The 17,258-nt window shown below is 37.1% G+C and overlaps 1 protein-coding gene across 3 annotated transcripts in view; it reads left to right on the top strand.

Moving 5' to 3' along the window:
* Window positions 1–1,479: 1,479 nt before the first annotated feature.
* The window catches only part of ARPP21 (cAMP-regulated phosphoprotein, 21kDa), a 57,551-nt gene continuing 41,772 nt past the window's right edge, over window positions 1,480–17,258 (top strand). The window contains exon 1 of one of the 3 annotated variants that reach the window (XM_008592002.1): window positions 1,480–2,690. The gene's annotated coding sequence lies outside the window, so the exon portion shown is untranslated. Of the gene's footprint in view, window positions 2,691–2,826; window positions 4,640–17,258 lie in introns of those variants that run through there. The other 2 variants (XM_008591997.1, XM_008592000.1) reach the window with 2 other exon arrangements.

Genomic DNA, 17,258 nt, shown 5'->3' with positions numbered 1-17,258 from the left:
TAATTTGTCCTTGAATTACATACGGCTGGAAGGAGGGAGAAAATACTTGTAAAAATGATTTTGGAGAGGGCTGAGTAGAAGTTATTGAGATATAGATGAACGTAACAAGGTCCTGAACTCTGTAGGTTTGTCTTGCCTGACACCTCATACAGCAGATTCATTCTTATTCCAGCAAGAGCTGAACCCTAAGGGAGATTATTTCTAATAGTTGGATAATAATTATCTATTTATCAAGGGGCAGTACAACCTTATTCTATTTTTTACAGAGAATTTTCTAAAGGTACACATATTACTTATTTGAAATTTATAATCAATATCTTAGCATATATTAACATTGTCACAGCTGTAGAAATCACATTTCTTTAACAATGTGGAAGGGACATCTCAAAAAATCTGTGTGGGTCATTAGTGGGGGGTGTCAATAAGTGAAACTAAAAGGAGGTGGAAAATTTTATGACACGGTTTATACTAGTTTTTTATTTGTTGTCTATTCACAAGGTTTTTGCAGCTGGTGAAAGTTGATTTTCTCCTCTTCAATTTATTGTGGGATGGGGCGTTCATTGCATCAGATCCAGTTACTTGGTGTCTACGTTTCAGAAGCTGAATTGCTGGATACTGTCAAAATGAGCTTTGGCAATTCCATGCAAGAGTGTACAACTATAATTTTGTTTCACATTAATAACAACCTAGCAAAGAAGCCCAGAATCAAAAGCCTTGCTCTCAGCTGGAGACAGAAAGCTAGAGTGGTATATCTTGGCTGGTGACCTATAACGTTGGAAAAGTAGGCTCTACATTCACTCAGGAGGGGTGGGCGGTATTCCGGAAATGTATTCACTATCCTCCGCTACACCTTTTCCTCGTTTTCTTTTTTATTATTATTATTATTTTTTTCTTCTCTCTCTCTCTTTTTTGGTAGTGTGCTCCCTGAGACAACGAGGAGGGAAAAAAAACTGAATTACACAAAATAAAAATCGTACATCTCCAGAACAAACCCTTTTATTATCAGATGCCAACTCTGCTCCCTGCCCCAAGCCTTGCCCTTCCTGGGTTTCTGCGGCTCTTCGGTGATTCTCATCTCTCATCGGCGCTCGGGTGAGCAGCGGTCTGGGGAGTGCACTTGGTGCTGCGCGCCGGACTTTTAGTCTTGCTCAAAGCCGAGAATCTCCAAGAGCTCTGAGACCACAGATTCATTCGGGTGGGGTGAGGTGTTATTGTGGGGTCGTCTCTGCAGAGTTGGCCTGGAGAGTGAGCTCCTGAGGAAGGCAGCGGAACAAGGCTTCGCCAAGTGTCCCTGGGAGTCAGGGGGCGCCCCCCACCCACCCCCCGAGCGGTACGCGGAGGGCTGCGGCACTGGGGGTGGGGAGGGTGGCGGGAAGGCGCGCCTGCTGGCTGCGAGCAGGGAGGCGGTGTGGAGGGGCAGGGGGCAATGTGCCAGTTTTCTCTCTGATTAATGATGCTCACGCTGCTGCGCGTGGCTCATGCGCTTTGTCTCCAGCTTTGGGGCTGGCGGAGAACGGCCCAGGGAATGGGTGGCACCGGGAGCGCCAGGCACTCCCGGCTGGTGCCAGCACTCTTGCTGGGGCAGCTCTGGCCGCGCTCCGTGACAGAGAAGCCGGGGCACACGGCAGGCACCCAGTCGCGGCTACCTCCCGGGTGTGGCGGGTCAGAGGACCCGGGTCTCTGGCCCGAGCAGCTGCAGGGCCACGTGCAACACGCGCGTTGCCTTCAGCCCGGGCGGGGACCGGACGCATCTGGGGCTGCGGGAGGAGCCGGGCGCCGCCCCTGGTGGCAGTGCCAGCCTCGTGGGAGGGCACGGATGGGCGGAGGGGCAGACGACGGAGGCGTTCAGGCAGGGCACGCGGGACCGAGGGACTGACCCAGGCTGGCTGGCTCGGGTGGGACCGGCAGAGCGACGGACAGGTGTGAGCAGTCAGACTGCCTGCGAGAGAGACCAGGAGGCGCAGAGACAGCACTCAGTAGGCAGAGAGAGAAGCAAGCACTCGCGTGCTGCCTCCTTCCTTACGCCGTCCCCTGACCAAGGAAGCGGCCAGGGGCACAGAGTGGGCGAGAGACTGCGGGCACAGAGGACGGGAAGAGGTGGGACCTCTTGCATTGCTGGTGGACCGAGGGACGCAGAGGGACTGACAGACCGACGCACAGACAGGCAGCCGGTAAGAGTGACAGCTTCCAGAAGGCACAACGCAGGAAAGCGAGAATCGCGCGCTGAGCTGCCAGACTGACCAACAGACGGTCGGACTGACCGACGCGCAGACGAACGGAAGAGTAGACGGGAGGCGGCGGCACTTTTATTCCACCGGGCCAGCCGGGCAGAAAAGGTGGAGGCGGCGCCCTCTAAGAGCGTCCGGAGAAGCGACCAGCAGGAGGGGCCGCGGGGACTCAAGCCGCAGCCCACACCGTCGCCGCAGCGGTAGCTGCCAGAGCTGTGCAGAGATCCCAGCCAACACTGCAGAAAGCTCATTTTACTACCAGTTAAATAAATCGACCAAAACCAAACCAAACCAAAACAAAACAAAAAACCCCAACAACAACAAAAAAGCCGAGCCAAAAACCAAACCAAACAATCCAGCCAAATCAATCACTGAGAAACAGTAATATTAATAAAGTCCCCAAACTAAATCAGATCAATCAAGGCACCAAGACGCTGGGGGGATATCCACTGTTCGATCAAGGTAATAATCAAGGTTTTCCGACGTGAACATTGCATGCCTTTTGTGGATTTCTCCCCCTTCTTTCTATCTGCCATATATCTGTGCTTTTCTTCTGACTTGTTTCTTGTCTGTATTTCTTCTTCATGTTTGTAGAAAGCTGCTGTCATTATATATGTATTGTGTCTTTATGTTTCGTCGAAGGAGGGATTCCTCTTCCCCCAAATGAGGCAGACATGGAAAGCTGGAAGTAAATTGAAAAGGACAATGCTTTTCATCAGAGAAGTCTACAGTGATTTAATGCAGGTTTCATGGTTGAAAGTTCGGAATGTTATGTCATCTGAAAGAGAGCTATAGAAGGTGTAGAAAGTAAAAATCTGTTTGTTGTCCTGGCAGGACTGGGGTCCTGGGTCACAAGGGTTGAGGGGGGGAAAGAAAAAAGATGTTCGGTATTTTTACATGCTTGAAATATGTGTTTCATTGCAACTTTCAATTTAATATCTTATGTCACAGGTTGTAGATATGGTGGTAAAATTGAGTTGAATTAGACAAGTGTGTAGAAAGTTTCTTAGGAAGAGGAATTAATTCACTCAATGATTATGCATAGAAATATAGCCCCAGTAGATGTGTTGCTGTCAGCTGTTCAGGTTCAATACTTGATCACCTCCTGAAGACACAGGGTAAGGACAGAGTCCAAGCTTCAAAGGAAAAACAAAGAAGAAATTGAAAGTTATAGGGGTGGGAAACTAAGGAGTACAATGTGAGTCTAGTAGAAATTGCTTTCATGAGAATGCATTTAAAGTGTGGAAAATTCATTTTGATTTCTGATTTCTTAAGACTAATTGTATGACACTTCAGCCTCTCCAAGTGAGAATGACATTTCCCAAAGTTGAAATGAACCTGTGCAAGACTTTGTTCAAATACAGAATAAATCCAAATTGTTCCCTCCCTCTCCTCGTCCACTTTGGAGACAAAACTGCTATGACTGTTTTAAGTAAACAGAGAAATGGAGATGACAGTAAATCATTTTTCATTTGGTAAAAGTCAGAAAACCTTTGACACACATTTTAAAATAAATACACCTACTCCTTTGATCTCCTGTATTTGTGTTACCACAGGGCCTACATGCCTTAATAGGATTTTAGTGAATGTCATTTTCATGAAAGACAGTCATTTGGAAGCCAAGAAATCTAGCTATGTTTGTTCAAGTAGATGAATAATCTACTATCTTGTCAGTAATTGCTTCTGCTACATTCCTAATGTGGATCTCATGTGAAAGATTATGTATATACTCTTTTCAGGTTTATATGGATTTTCAAGGTATGTGTTTGTTTGTGTCTGATCCTATATTTCCTTTGTTATCACATTCTTTTACATTTTATCATTTCAATTAACAATATTTTTAAATTTGCTGAAGAGTAAAATAAGTGTATTCTTTAAGGAATATACTTCCTCATCACAAAAGAATAATCTATTACTATCTTTGCTTATCAATACTATTATGATTTGATTTAAATGCAATTTTTAAGACATTTAGACTGCTATGCACAAAAAGAATTAAGTTACTCCAGAGGAATGCCTATTAAACAGAGTACTTTGTTTAGGTGAGGCATATTTAAAGAAATTTATAAAGCTCCAGAAATTGACTTTCAGCTTCTCAGTGACTTAATTTCACTACATGCTAATTTCTCTTTTACAATATTCAGCTCAAACTGAGACAGGTTTGTGTGTGCTATGAGATTTGCAAATTGCTGATCTCCCAGTGACTTTCCCTGTTAGATCCCAGTTGACTATGGTTACCTTGAGAACTGTGGCATTAGCCCTGTTAGAGCATGCTCCACCGGGGAGTTCTGTGCAGTCTATTTTTAATGCTATTTAATGAAGGAGCGAGCGCCTCACTCAGCAATAAAAGAAGCATGAGGGAAGACAGAGCAGTGCGTGGTTATGGATACTGGAGAACGATATTTGGAAAGGTAAAGACTAGCTGCTGGATATGGTAACTTTAATTAGGTCCTAATATATTGCATTAATAGTAATCATTGATTTTAGTGACAGAATTATATATGAATAGTTTGATAAGTTTTTCATAAACCTCTTCACTAGTTCTTAGAAAGAAGACTTAATAATTTGAGTTCCTTAAAACTTGTAGAAGATACTGGGCAGTTCCTGCATGCATGCTATTTTTAAACCAAGCTGTCAAATTCTTGGGTAGTGAGAAGTACAGAAATAATTACAAATTCCTAAAATATTGTTCCACCGAAGGGTCTGGAGCTTGTAAAACATTCTGAGAATAAAATAACTAGCATGTTCCTAAGATACTATGATAATCTGAAGATCTGCCTGGTGAATTGTTTTATTATCTTTCATGAACTTAGAGTCTTGGTCCAGAATTCCGGCAACTAAGTGAAGCAGGAAGTTTTGGTTGAACTTGATAGAATATTTGGGTTGTTTTCTTTCCTTAACTTTGAGATAAATACCACATATTATCTTACTGAACGCTAAATATTTTTTAAATGTAGGTAGCAGAGGCATCACTGGTAACTTTTAAAATGGTACAACGAGGGGCAAAATATCTTAACATTATACGGTGTAAAATACAAGAAGCCATCTGTCTTCAACGTTTGTAAATATACAGAACACCTGTCTTGAGATTGAAAGTGAGAATGTTCAATCAGAAAGGTCTCTGTTGTTCATTTTCATATTAACAACATACTGTAATCAGGTTATTTCTTTGTTCAGAATGAAGCTAATTAGACAAATTGCTTAAGTACTTTCAAAATTAATAAACATAAGAGAAAGTGAGTAGTTTATTACATTCAATGGGGAAGTGAGTCATATAATTATTTTTTAAATGAAGCTCTTAGAACAATGTGCAAATTTGGGCTGGATTTTGCCAATTTTTATGAAAAATAATCCCCAAAAATAAACTACTAAGGGAAATACATCACCAGGAGGTAGTGTGATTTTTTGTTTGTTTGTCTTTTCAACTTAATATTTCTAGAGGAGGAAAACAAGCCATGCTGGCTATAACATTTCTGTTAGTGATAATGTCATTTGGACCATGATGCTGATACCTTTCTCAAGCTTCTCGGTCAGTTGGCATTTCCATCTGCATTCAATGTGTATTTGTCTATGGATAAGATAATGATAAGCTACATGAGTAGAGTGTGGAATGAATCAGCCACTGAACACACAATATGCAACGTAGCCAAAAGTGAATATAATTGAGAATTCGCATTGGTATGAGGAGACAATTTAAAGTCCATAAAGTTGGGAATTGCAAATTAACCGTTTGCAAACAAGTCAGTTTAATTTCAATCTGGTTGGTGACAAGGTTAGCAAAGAATGTGGGGCTTAAAAGTGATGTCGACACTGAAAGCCATTTCTTCAAATGGTAAGTACTGGCATCATTCTAATTGGTACCACACAGTGGTAGCATGTTTAGAAATTTGTGAATCTCAAATCACAAAAAGAATTGGCTTCCTTAAAAATGCATTCTATCACCTGGGAAGTTCTGGACATATTTTAAGTCAGTGATGATGAACTTATAAAATATATGCTCTCTCTCTTTAGAGAAAGAATCTTTATTTTTTTAGAAAAATCTATGGTTTCAGAAGCTCTGTGTTTCTGTGGACTTTGCTTTCTTTTATTTTTCACTTTAATATTTAATGTTAAATATGATAAATGAGTTTCAAGCAGTGATATAAATAAATATTGAAGGACTGTTGAAGGTAAAAATGAATATTGGCAAGATGTATCTGTGACTGGATTTGTTTTTCTCAGGGTGTCTTTGCTTCTGAGTGTTAGGTTCTTTAAAGGTGTCCTTATGCCAAGTTCTAATAAACTGATTTTTTTTTCAGTGCCTCCGTCTTATAATTTAAATTAATTTTGCTTATCTTGGATTAATCTTGGTCCTAGATATTAAAGTACTTATTACTTATATTTATATCACAGATATTTCATTTCTATTAGAATTGGATATAAAATGAGATAAAAAGTATTTAAGTTGCAAACATAATATGCTTGATACAGAATAAAGTGCTGAGACAGAATATCAAGTGCATTCAGCAGTTTAATGTTTGGTAACATTGTTATCTTGTGGTCTCAAAATCTGCTGCAGTCTGGTGATATTTTCTTAAGGCATAAGTGTCCATATAACATTTTGAATGCACCTTTCTCTAAAATTATGGGGACATATCTGTGCCTTGGGAAATAGCCATGCAGGTGAATCAAAAAGTGAATTGAAATAATTACATTGGGACAATTATGGGAATATTGAAAAAAACAAAGGTGTTGGTTTGAATACCCCAAATTGGCTCTCCACTTCCAGAATGAACCCTAGCGTCATCTTCTGCTCCTCTTTTCTCACTGCTAACATAGAGCCCAGTTTTAACAGGTGGGGAGAATGTTAATCACTGGCTATGATCACGGTAAATCAATACTTTAAATTCCTCTACACCCTTTTCCCAAGAAATTCTCTTCTGGAAGTTTTTATAATCCCCCCTTAATATACCTGACAATGTGACAGGTTTATAAGATTTTTTTAGAAGTTTCATAATCAAGTGATATCTATTAGTATAAAATTGTAATTGTAACTTATTAAAATGCTGAAGAATTAGTCTAAAATTGTTTCACTCAAAGGAAAATATTCACAATTATTCCTCAGTTATAAATTCAGACAACATTTTTATTCTTTACAATTGTTTCCATTACAATGAAGAAAATCACTTCATTTTCTCCAGGTGAAGGGGGGAATAATCCACTAATAACTATTTTTAAAATGGGACTTTTACCACATTCTCACATTTCACACTACTTCACAATGATACAGCTATTCTTAAATTAGGACTCTATTGCGGATAACACAAGATATTAAAATTTGTGTTAAAATCACTTCTGTAAATAATAACATTGGTTTTAAAATGATAGCAAATAAAATTTATTCTTAGTTTAAAGGAAGGATTCAAGATTTTTAATAGCAAACAATTACACCATTTTTTATTTCAAATATTTTGTCAAATTTTGTACAGGTTTATTTGGTATCTTGAATGTTATGTTTCCGTGTAGAATCACGTAATGTAATATACAATTTTTTCTGCAACTTTTTCATTGAGACAGATTCACAAAACTTATCTACCTAGATAAGCCCAGTCATCTCTCCCTGATACCCACATAAACAAGGAAATAATTCCCTGTGATAGGAACATCCAAAGAACTCAGTATCTTCACAGGTAAATTTAGTGGTGGAATTCTTAATAATGAATAAGCATTCTTCTACATTTGTGTTACTGTTGTTTGCTTCTTTATCACACACTAAATACTTGAGATGAGAATAGAAACCATCTCTAGGGAAACAGAAACCAGAGGAATAGTTTTTAAGTACTTAGAAGATTTCCATCTAATTGCCAAGATACAATACTCACTTCACAACATTCTAGTCCATAGAATCATACATTAAAGGGAAAAAAAGTTAATACATGCTGACATATTTTGATGTGGATGAAATTGAGAATCAACAGTATCAGTAAGTGAGGTAAAATATTTTAACATCTTTACAGAACAAAACTGAACATCAATTTCTAAAACTTTCATGATCCTACAAGTTCAAATAAACTATCCTTTAACACTTATGATTAGCTATTAACTAATTGTTCCGTGTTTCAAGTTGTTTTCCGGTGATCTCAGCACTGTTGCGTAGATATAGAAAAATCAAGTCACTGGTTAACAGAGGGTGAGGAAAGAGCATGTTAGCTCACTGACTACTCATACTTGCTTAACTTTTATTTGCCCATAAACTCAATGGGAAAATTAAGCTATCAAATTGATTTTGCAAATTGTTATATGTTTCTAAAACCACAAGCTAAAATCCTCACGTGAAGTTTTAATATTTATTGGTAAGAAAATATCTATACTCTGCATTGACGTTTTTCTTTGCATCTTGCTTGTTAATATGGATGTAACTTTGGTGGAATTTCCAGTGTTGCTGGCATCTGATTTAATTTAATCATCAAAGAGCTGTTGGACAGAAAACAAGTAGGTTCCATGTGAGTATGTGACACAATCAAGATTTCTGCAGCATTTGCAAACTTTAACTACTCATTGCTTCTTTAAAACAGTTTTTTAAAAGAATGTTTAAAAACCTTTTGGTTGGAAACATGGCACTTTATTTTCATTTTTTAGAGAAAGAAGATTAAGGTTTATAGTCAAATCATGACTCTTTAAGCCAATGTAGCACACAGTTATGTCAAAATTGCCATTGAATTCTGCCAAAATAATTAATTGTCAAGATTCTGAAGTCATATCTATGATCTTACTCTTTTCATCTGGCTTGTAGGAATGATCGAGCTAACACTCTTAAATTAGATAATTTTTTGTTTTTTTTATATTTTGTTTATTTTAAATTTACTTTGATATGTTGGTGTTGTAAGAATTTTGGTTTCCTATCGAATAACTGGCATTGCACTAAATTCAAAAATCCCACAGCCAAAATCTCACTAGCTGGTACTAAAGATTCTTCATATTTTTTACTCCTGTGCTGATTTAACTTTGGTCACAACATATTTCCTTTGTGAAGATTAAAATCTTTCTCCAACCCTGAAATTTTCACATAATCACTAACAGGGTTCTGGAAAAATAAAATAATGTAGCATGTAATCATTTTACTTGTACATGCTGCAACTATCTGCTTACCCCTAGGATTAATAAGCACTCTAACAACTGTATGCCTTAATCTTTAATTATTATTATAATTATTGTCTTCACCCAGAACTATGGATGTCTTCTTTTTTGGCATTTTTTTTTCAGCATCAATAAGTGAAAGAATATACATAGTTAATGTGACTGAATTTATACATTACAAAAATGTATAAGTCTTCTAGGACAAGGATGTAAATATACCTCCAAGAGGAAAATTATTTTATTCCCCAAATGATTGTAACGTCTGCATGTTACTTATCAGATATGATATGGGAAGCTGTAGACAGAGATGCTCTTAATTCAGTGGAGCTTCTCATTGAAATTCATGTAAAACTAATGAAGAGGTTCTATACCAAAAGTATGCTAGGAGCTTCTCTGAGAGGGAGCAGGCAACTGCTGTGCGCCATGAAGGAAGTCATTATCGAGGAAGTGTCTGGGCCTCCATGAGATTCTGCAGGTTAGAGAAATGCACCAAATGCGGATTACAATAGAAGGCCTAGATGTGGTGCATCCAAATCTCACTTCTCCAAACTTATCTCTTTAAATATGCAATGCACTGCCTGAAATGTTGTTTGGTCCTGGTGTTTGGCTTCTGGGTATGAATAAATAACTAATAGTGTGACTGTGGCCATGACTCTAAACTTTTCTATGCTTCATAGTTTCTGCAGGTAGGTTGTGTAGTAACACTAATCTAATCTAAACAACTTACTAGTTACGTGACTTTAGCAATTTAGTTAATTTCTCATTGCTTCATTTTCACATTTATAAATTGGGAATAAGACCTATATTGCAGAATCACAGCAGAAACAAAGCATCTGGCACATGGGTATTAGTCACTAAAAAGAAACCATTATCCTTTCTTATGAAAAGTTTCAAGAGATATTTAATCTTATTACGTAAATGAGACATACCTCTCTTTAAGAAGTTTTTTTTTTAGTAATTTAGAGTATAGCTTTCCTCCATTGCTACCCCCATAACATTTTTTGGTAGTTAAAATTGGTGACTGGCTTTATTCTTTCTGTGCCTATGAAATATCAAAGGCCAAGCTGAGGGTGTAACTAATCCCAGAGGTACTCGTTGTATAAGGATCTTAATGCGTAAGAAGGCCCTTACTTAGGTCAGTCTCTAAGGGAATGAATGGCCCAATTTAGAGTTGTCTAAAAAGTGAACATTAGAGGTATTATTTCTCCAGGACATTTTAATTGTGTAGTTTCTACTAGTTAAAAGGTGTGGCTAAAGAACCAGATCATTGAATAGGAAGGGGTTGGAATGGATCCATGAAGAAGTCATCTTGAATCCTGTACTAGCAGGTAAAAGCCAGTAAATGGCATATTTGGCATGGCATGGGAGAGAGAAACATTTTTCTATTCCGAGACAAAGCAAGTGGAGCTTTGGACTTGTGGAGGGGCTCCCTGGCACTCCCACAGAATGCTTTGGCTTCCTGTCTCCAAGCACTGAGTGAGCTGTTTGGACAGGGCAGCTGACTTGGCCTCTGATCTTCAAGGATCTGCACTTCATGTTGCTGAAATGAGTCAGGGCTATGCCTGTGTTAACATGACCAGAGGGGAGAAGAAGCTTCTCTCATAATTGGGATTTAAACAGTTTGTTCCCCTATCAGGAAATGGAGAACTACAGTAATATTCAGCACAGAAGAAGGCGAGCCACACAAAGCAGTAAATGCATTTTTTTATTATAATTTGAACATCAGCCAGTCTTCTAGGGGATAGCACAATCAGAAAGTTATCCAATGAAATTTCTCAAAAGGTGTCTGAGAATAAATTTATATTCCTTTGCTATTCTAATATTTGCTGGAATACAAACAAAAAACAAGGAAAGAATATGTAGATTTTGTTTATTTTATATGTGTGTGTGTGTATATATATGTAGAATCAGCATAATATACATTCTTAAACACAAGAGTCATTTAAGTAAGCCACATTAAGAAAAAGTTTTCACTGTCCTTAGCAATTTTTGGCTAGTATAGTGCTTGCATGTGGCAGATATTTAATCAAAGTTTGTTGAATTAAAAATTGGCATTCATATTGTTGATGGCATCTAATATTCAGGATTTAAATCAGTTCTAAGTTAAGATTTAGTTGTTGTTTATTTTAACTGAATTTTCACCTTAATAGAATATGACATTCATCTTTCTGGAAGAGAACAAACAGCAGACCTTTTATATAGAATTATAACTGCACAAGAGATTATTTGGACTCTTTCAAAGAAGTCAGGTCTCAGGCACTGAGTAGGGTTTCTATGGAAATTACAAGGTCCCTAAAGCTTCAGTATATTTAAACTGAATACGTATGTCACTTTTCTATCTATGTGGAAGAGAACTACAGTTAACACTGAAGTCAAAGTGAAGCTCACAGAAAATCTCTAGATCATTGGTACACACAGCTAGAGATATCTCATCCTTACTGGATATAGACCTTTGGAGGGGTTAATCTTGGTGAAGGAGTCCCAGCACGTGGAGTACGTACTCACTTCTCTACAAAACAGGGCAAGTAGGCAGTACTAGATTGGAAGACAGGGGTGAGGGGGAAAGGAAGAGAGAACCCTCCTTTGGGGGGCTCCCAGACCCCTTCCTGCCATAAGCAGAACAGCTCTGGCCAAACTATGGGAGGGTCACTCTTCTCTTCCTGCTACATCAGAAAGATGATAGGATTAATCAGGTTTAAATGGTAAAGGATTTAATCTCCCCAGGACCATTGAGAACTGGATTAATGTTTTACTACTATTTATAAAAATTATCCTGTTTGAAAGGAAAGGATACAGCTGATGAAGAATAAATGAGTTTGCTTTCTTTATATGCCTCCTACATTGTAAGAAATGCTAACTGTAGCGCTGATTGAATGAACTTCCACTTACCTATCCATTTCCTAAAGAAAACCAAAACCTGGTACCTTGACTTAAAGGGATGAAGAGCACCTTCTCTTTCTCTTCTGAGATTGAGAAAGGCTTTAGGAACATCTGTGTGGAAAGCACCAGATTCTGACACAGTCGGTATTCTCATCAAGAGCCAGCAAAATATATTACGGACCATGTTGTATCAAAGTAAGGGAACTTCTATGCAAGCTGAATTGGGGAGTCAGCTGAGTCCTTGTATGATAGTTATCAAGACTTATCTTTGCATAAGATAGATATAGCTATCATTCCTTCATTTACTCATATTTATTTTTCAAATACTTGTTGAAGTTTTCCTAAGTGTCAGGTCTCATGCTAAATATTTTGGAAATCTTGCTGCGTAGGATTTTATAGGAAAGATGAATGCATTTTAACACTTTCGAACAATAAATTGAACAAGAGCTTAAGAAAAATCCAAAATGATGGGTGAGCAGTATCTTGGACAATAAAATAATGTGAATTAATTTTGATAACTTAGAATAATCCTTTTTAACCAATAAAGTTAATTAGAAAAATCGATAAGGAGTATACCTTGAGTATACTTCTAGAAAATAACATGGAAGAGTGAGCACCACTGCTGAGTTTGGGGGTAAAAATTTTGTTGATGGTAATAGACCACAAACTAAAACCATCAGGTAGCTCTAACAAGATTATCTAAGACAAATGTATATGAAATTGGGATGAGTCATTCATGTCCTCTTTTCTTTTTTTGACTCCATAAAATCATACCTTTACCATATTACTAACTAGGGCTGCAAGGAAATGATTCAAATTGAGTTGGATTATGAACTGGGACTAAAATTCAACGTACCTGATCGTATCAGAGGAAATACACACACACACACACACACACACACACACACACACACACACACGAGGGTACTTCAAAAAGTAGAGGGACAGATTTGTATTATATTTTAATTCTATTTTTCCACGAACTTTTTGGAGTACCTCTTTTGTCTGTGTGTGTGTCTATACACACACACACATATATACGTATATATGAATGAGATTGTCTATTTAGAATTAAAAAGTGGGTTTTTCTAAAGGCAAGTTATTCTTTGAGTTTGTTGTGAGATTTCACATTTGTGTGTTTAAGAAAATAAAAACTGAAAAGTTGTTACAGAAAAATATTATAACTGTTCTTAATAGATTTTAAAAATAGTACATGGATTACAGGGAGATGAGACTACACATGGTTCTGTAGGCAAACCATAAAGGAGTAAATAATTTCATCCATCGGTCACCTGAAATATGATTTCTTTTAAAAAAGGATGAAGATTTTTTCCACCGACCGAGAAAAAAAAATTAGGAATTTGAAGGTAGACAGGTATCCAAACACATTTTTCCTGACCCAGTTGATGCTCAAATACCTTGTTCTTGCTCTGAAATACTGAGAAAGAACCTACTTTTAGAAGTTACCTATAAAGCAACAAGATTTTACCAGATGGTTTTTAAGATCTCTTTCAGTTTCTATGATTCAATGACTTTTTTGTATAGTAGTCATGGACTAGTCAAAGTTTTTTATTTTATTGTTCTTAAATTTTTACTATGCTCTTTTTTCTTAGCCTTGAAAATAAGCACCAATGCTACAAAATAACAGTGAAATTATTAGAAGGTGCTTTTATCAAGAAAAGAGGAAAATTCTTAGACTTGGGCTCAGTTCCAACTCTGCAACTTACTAGCCCATTTCTTAAACTTTCTAAACCCCAGCTGTCTCGTTTCTTAAATAGGGTTGTTATACAAATTAAATATAAAGTGCTTAGCCCAGTGCTTAGTATCAATCTATTTTTTCCTGGTGCTTATATTTTCAGAGTTTGTTTTGTTCTTATCACTACATTTGCTTGATTCGATAGACCTCACATAAATAAAGCATCTGCTTAAAATCCCTCCCAGTCTTGAGAATGTTTTCATGATGTGGCAGTTATCTTGAGTAATTTGTTCATGCATAACTGGAGTCCATTTTCAGTACAGCCATACCATACATCAAAAACACTTTTATGCCAATGGTTCCATGAGAAACAGCAATCTGTGAACACCTAGAGTCCAGGCCATTCTTTCTAGACGATGCTTTTTGCACAGAATACAGGGTTTGTTTAGCCTTTCATAAGCCTTGACAGGCAGTTAAGTGCCTTGAAAAAGAGATGTGGGCCTGGGTGATTCAGAATTCCCTATGTACACATAATTCCACGCAGTATCTCACGTTCTATTAATGCGACCCACCTAGAGTGAGATTGTGGCTCTGGTGCTGATTTACAAAGAAATTTATCTAGGCCTCCTTCTAGATTTGCCTAATAATAGCATAGGGAGTTTAGTCTTAGCCTGCTTCTTGGAGCAATTTGGGACTGTTATCTAAGAACTAGAAATGATTTCAAATAAAATTACTGCAGACTTGTGACTTGTTCACTTTGCAGATAAAACAATGGCTACATCCAGCAGAAGGCCATTTGTATAACCAGAGATTTGTCCAATGGACCTAGCAAAAGAAGAGAGCTCTAAGATCAATTTTTCTAAAATCACTAGAAAACATTACCTCATTGTTTTGACCTAGCTGCGAAAATAGATTGTCTTTGATGTTTTAAGAAAGGATGAGGAAATATCACTTGTTTCATCATTTATTGATTAGATCCTCAGGCTTAAGCAGGGATCAAATGGTTTGTACCGTTAGCCAAGGAATTTACAGCATTGAGACAGACCCAGACCTGCAAACTTGAAGGGGCTGATATGTTTTACTTCAAGTCTTGGTGAATTGACAGAAAGCTAGACTTAAGGTATTCCCGATGAAGCGCATCAATAAGAAATAAAGAAAATCTAAATGAAAGGAATGTGATGTTTTTCTGAACTTGTTAGGGAAGCTACCATGTGGCCATTTGTGATGGAAATCTGTGCTTATTTCTGTATTGATTAGATCATTAGTACCATTGGTTCTGCTCTGCAGGAATTACTTCACTTGGCTTGCTCCTTCTGCACTTTGAATTACCTTGTTTCTCCAGGCAAAAATTCTTATCAATGTAAAGATCTAAGATTCCTGTAGCCCTGTGAGTACCATTTGCTGAAGCCACAGGGACAGTAATAAGTAAAACTCAGTATTCCTCAACTGATTCTGAGTTTACCTTCAGATCATTTTTGATAAAAGGCTACTAGTAGGATTGTTATTTTGGAGAAATTTTTTTTATTGTTTCACACTGTAAATGTTAGCCAATATTTATTAACTTCTTCCTGCAAGAAAAGGACTTTGTGTGCTTATGTGATGTCCTTTTGGTTGTGGTTCAGCAGTGACAATATCTCTGTTGTGGCATATTTGGGGATTCTTACATGAAAAAAAAGAAAGATCTGTATTTCATCATTTTTGAAATTTTTTTCTTTGTAATATGAATTACCCTACAATATTTAATTGCCGTTAAAAAAACACAAAGAATTAAATGATCTAATCTGGAGATCAGGAATTGAGAAGCAGGGGTCAGGGGAAGGATATGTGGTGGGATCATGACAAAGAAGGCCATGAAAATTAACTTTTGAAACTGATGCAAAGTGAGTGGAAATTTGTCTGTGTGCACTGTGAATCTACACTTGTGGCTGCTGTTTTGGGCATGGATGATGCCATGGGTTATCAGCTCCTGACTGCACCTGTATGTGTGGCACACTTTCTCCTGGTGTCATAAAAAGGGAATAAGGTTGAAGTCAAGGTAATCTAAGTATGAATTCCATCTCTGCCTCTCACTCACCTGGCCAATTAACCATTGTGAGCCTAATATGCCCTTCCTGAGTTATTATACATAAAATATTTGCCATATAGTAGAAATTGTAGCTCCCTTTGCTTTCTCTACATGGACTGACTTTATTAATTAAAATACTAAAACCTATAAGAATACATGTAATGAAATTATATATCAATATTTGCTTGGAAAATGCCATAAAGCTGTGGTTTGAGTCACAAATATTTTATCTGTCCATGGAAAACTGAAAAAGAGAATAAATAAAATAAACCTGGGGGATTCTGTTGCACTGGCTATTCTAAAGTGCTAACAACATATATTATATAATTAAGTAAAATAAAAAAGAAAAAGACTACAGCACACCTAAATCCACATCTGTATTTACCACCCATCTTAATCTGAAGCAATGCTATGGATTTAAGGGACCCAATGGTTCACACTTAAGAACAAATAAATGCCGAGGGATAAGTGATTAACAGAAAGTATTATTTTTTCAGAAAAAAAAAATGTTTCCAAGCACATAAATGAAAAAAAAATGTTTTAAAGATGCATCTTAAGTTAAGAGTGAAGCTTAAAGAAAAATAAAGCTGTGGTTTGAGTCACAAATATTTTATCTGTCCATGGAAAACTGAAAAAGAGAATAAATAAAATAAACCTGGGGGATTCTGTTGCACTGGCTATTCTAAAGTGCTAACAACATATATTATATAATTAAGTAAAATAAAAAAGAAAAAGACTACAGCACACCTAAATCCACATCTGTATTTACCACCCATCTTAATCTGAAGCAATGCTATGGATTTAAGGGACCCAATGGTTCACACTTAAGAACAAATAAATGCTGAGGGATAAGTGATTAACAGAAAGTATTATTTTTTCAGAAAAAAAAAATGTTTCCAAGCACATAAATGAAAAAAAAATGTTTCAAAGATGCATCTTAAGTTAAGAGTGAAGCTTAAAGAAAAATTGCCTTTTCATTTTTTTTTTTTTTTTCCTAATGGATTCACAAGGTTCAGGCTTTCAAGTGCACATTTTAGAGTACTCTTTTGCGTTTATTTATAGTTAAGACATACTACTTTGCTCTCCAAATATGTGTTTTAAGCTATTCCTCTGGCTAATTGGAGGAAAATGCTACACTATTTAAACCCTCCACTCTGTCCCGTGGGGAAGAATTAATACTAAGTAGATAAACTTATTTTCAGCCTACCTGCCAACACATCTATTTAATTTACTGATTTGGAGGATGAGATTATCAGTATTCACTAATATGTTT

This window comes from Galeopterus variegatus, unplaced genomic scaffold (assembly GCF_000696425.1).
Source record: "Galeopterus variegatus unplaced genomic scaffold, G_variegatus-3.0.2 Scaffold7489, whole genome shotgun sequence".
NCBI lineage: Eukaryota > Metazoa > Chordata > Mammalia > Dermoptera > Cynocephalidae > Galeopterus > Galeopterus variegatus.
Note: the sequence above shows the minus strand (reverse complement) of the source record. Positions and strands in the feature narration are given on the sequence as shown.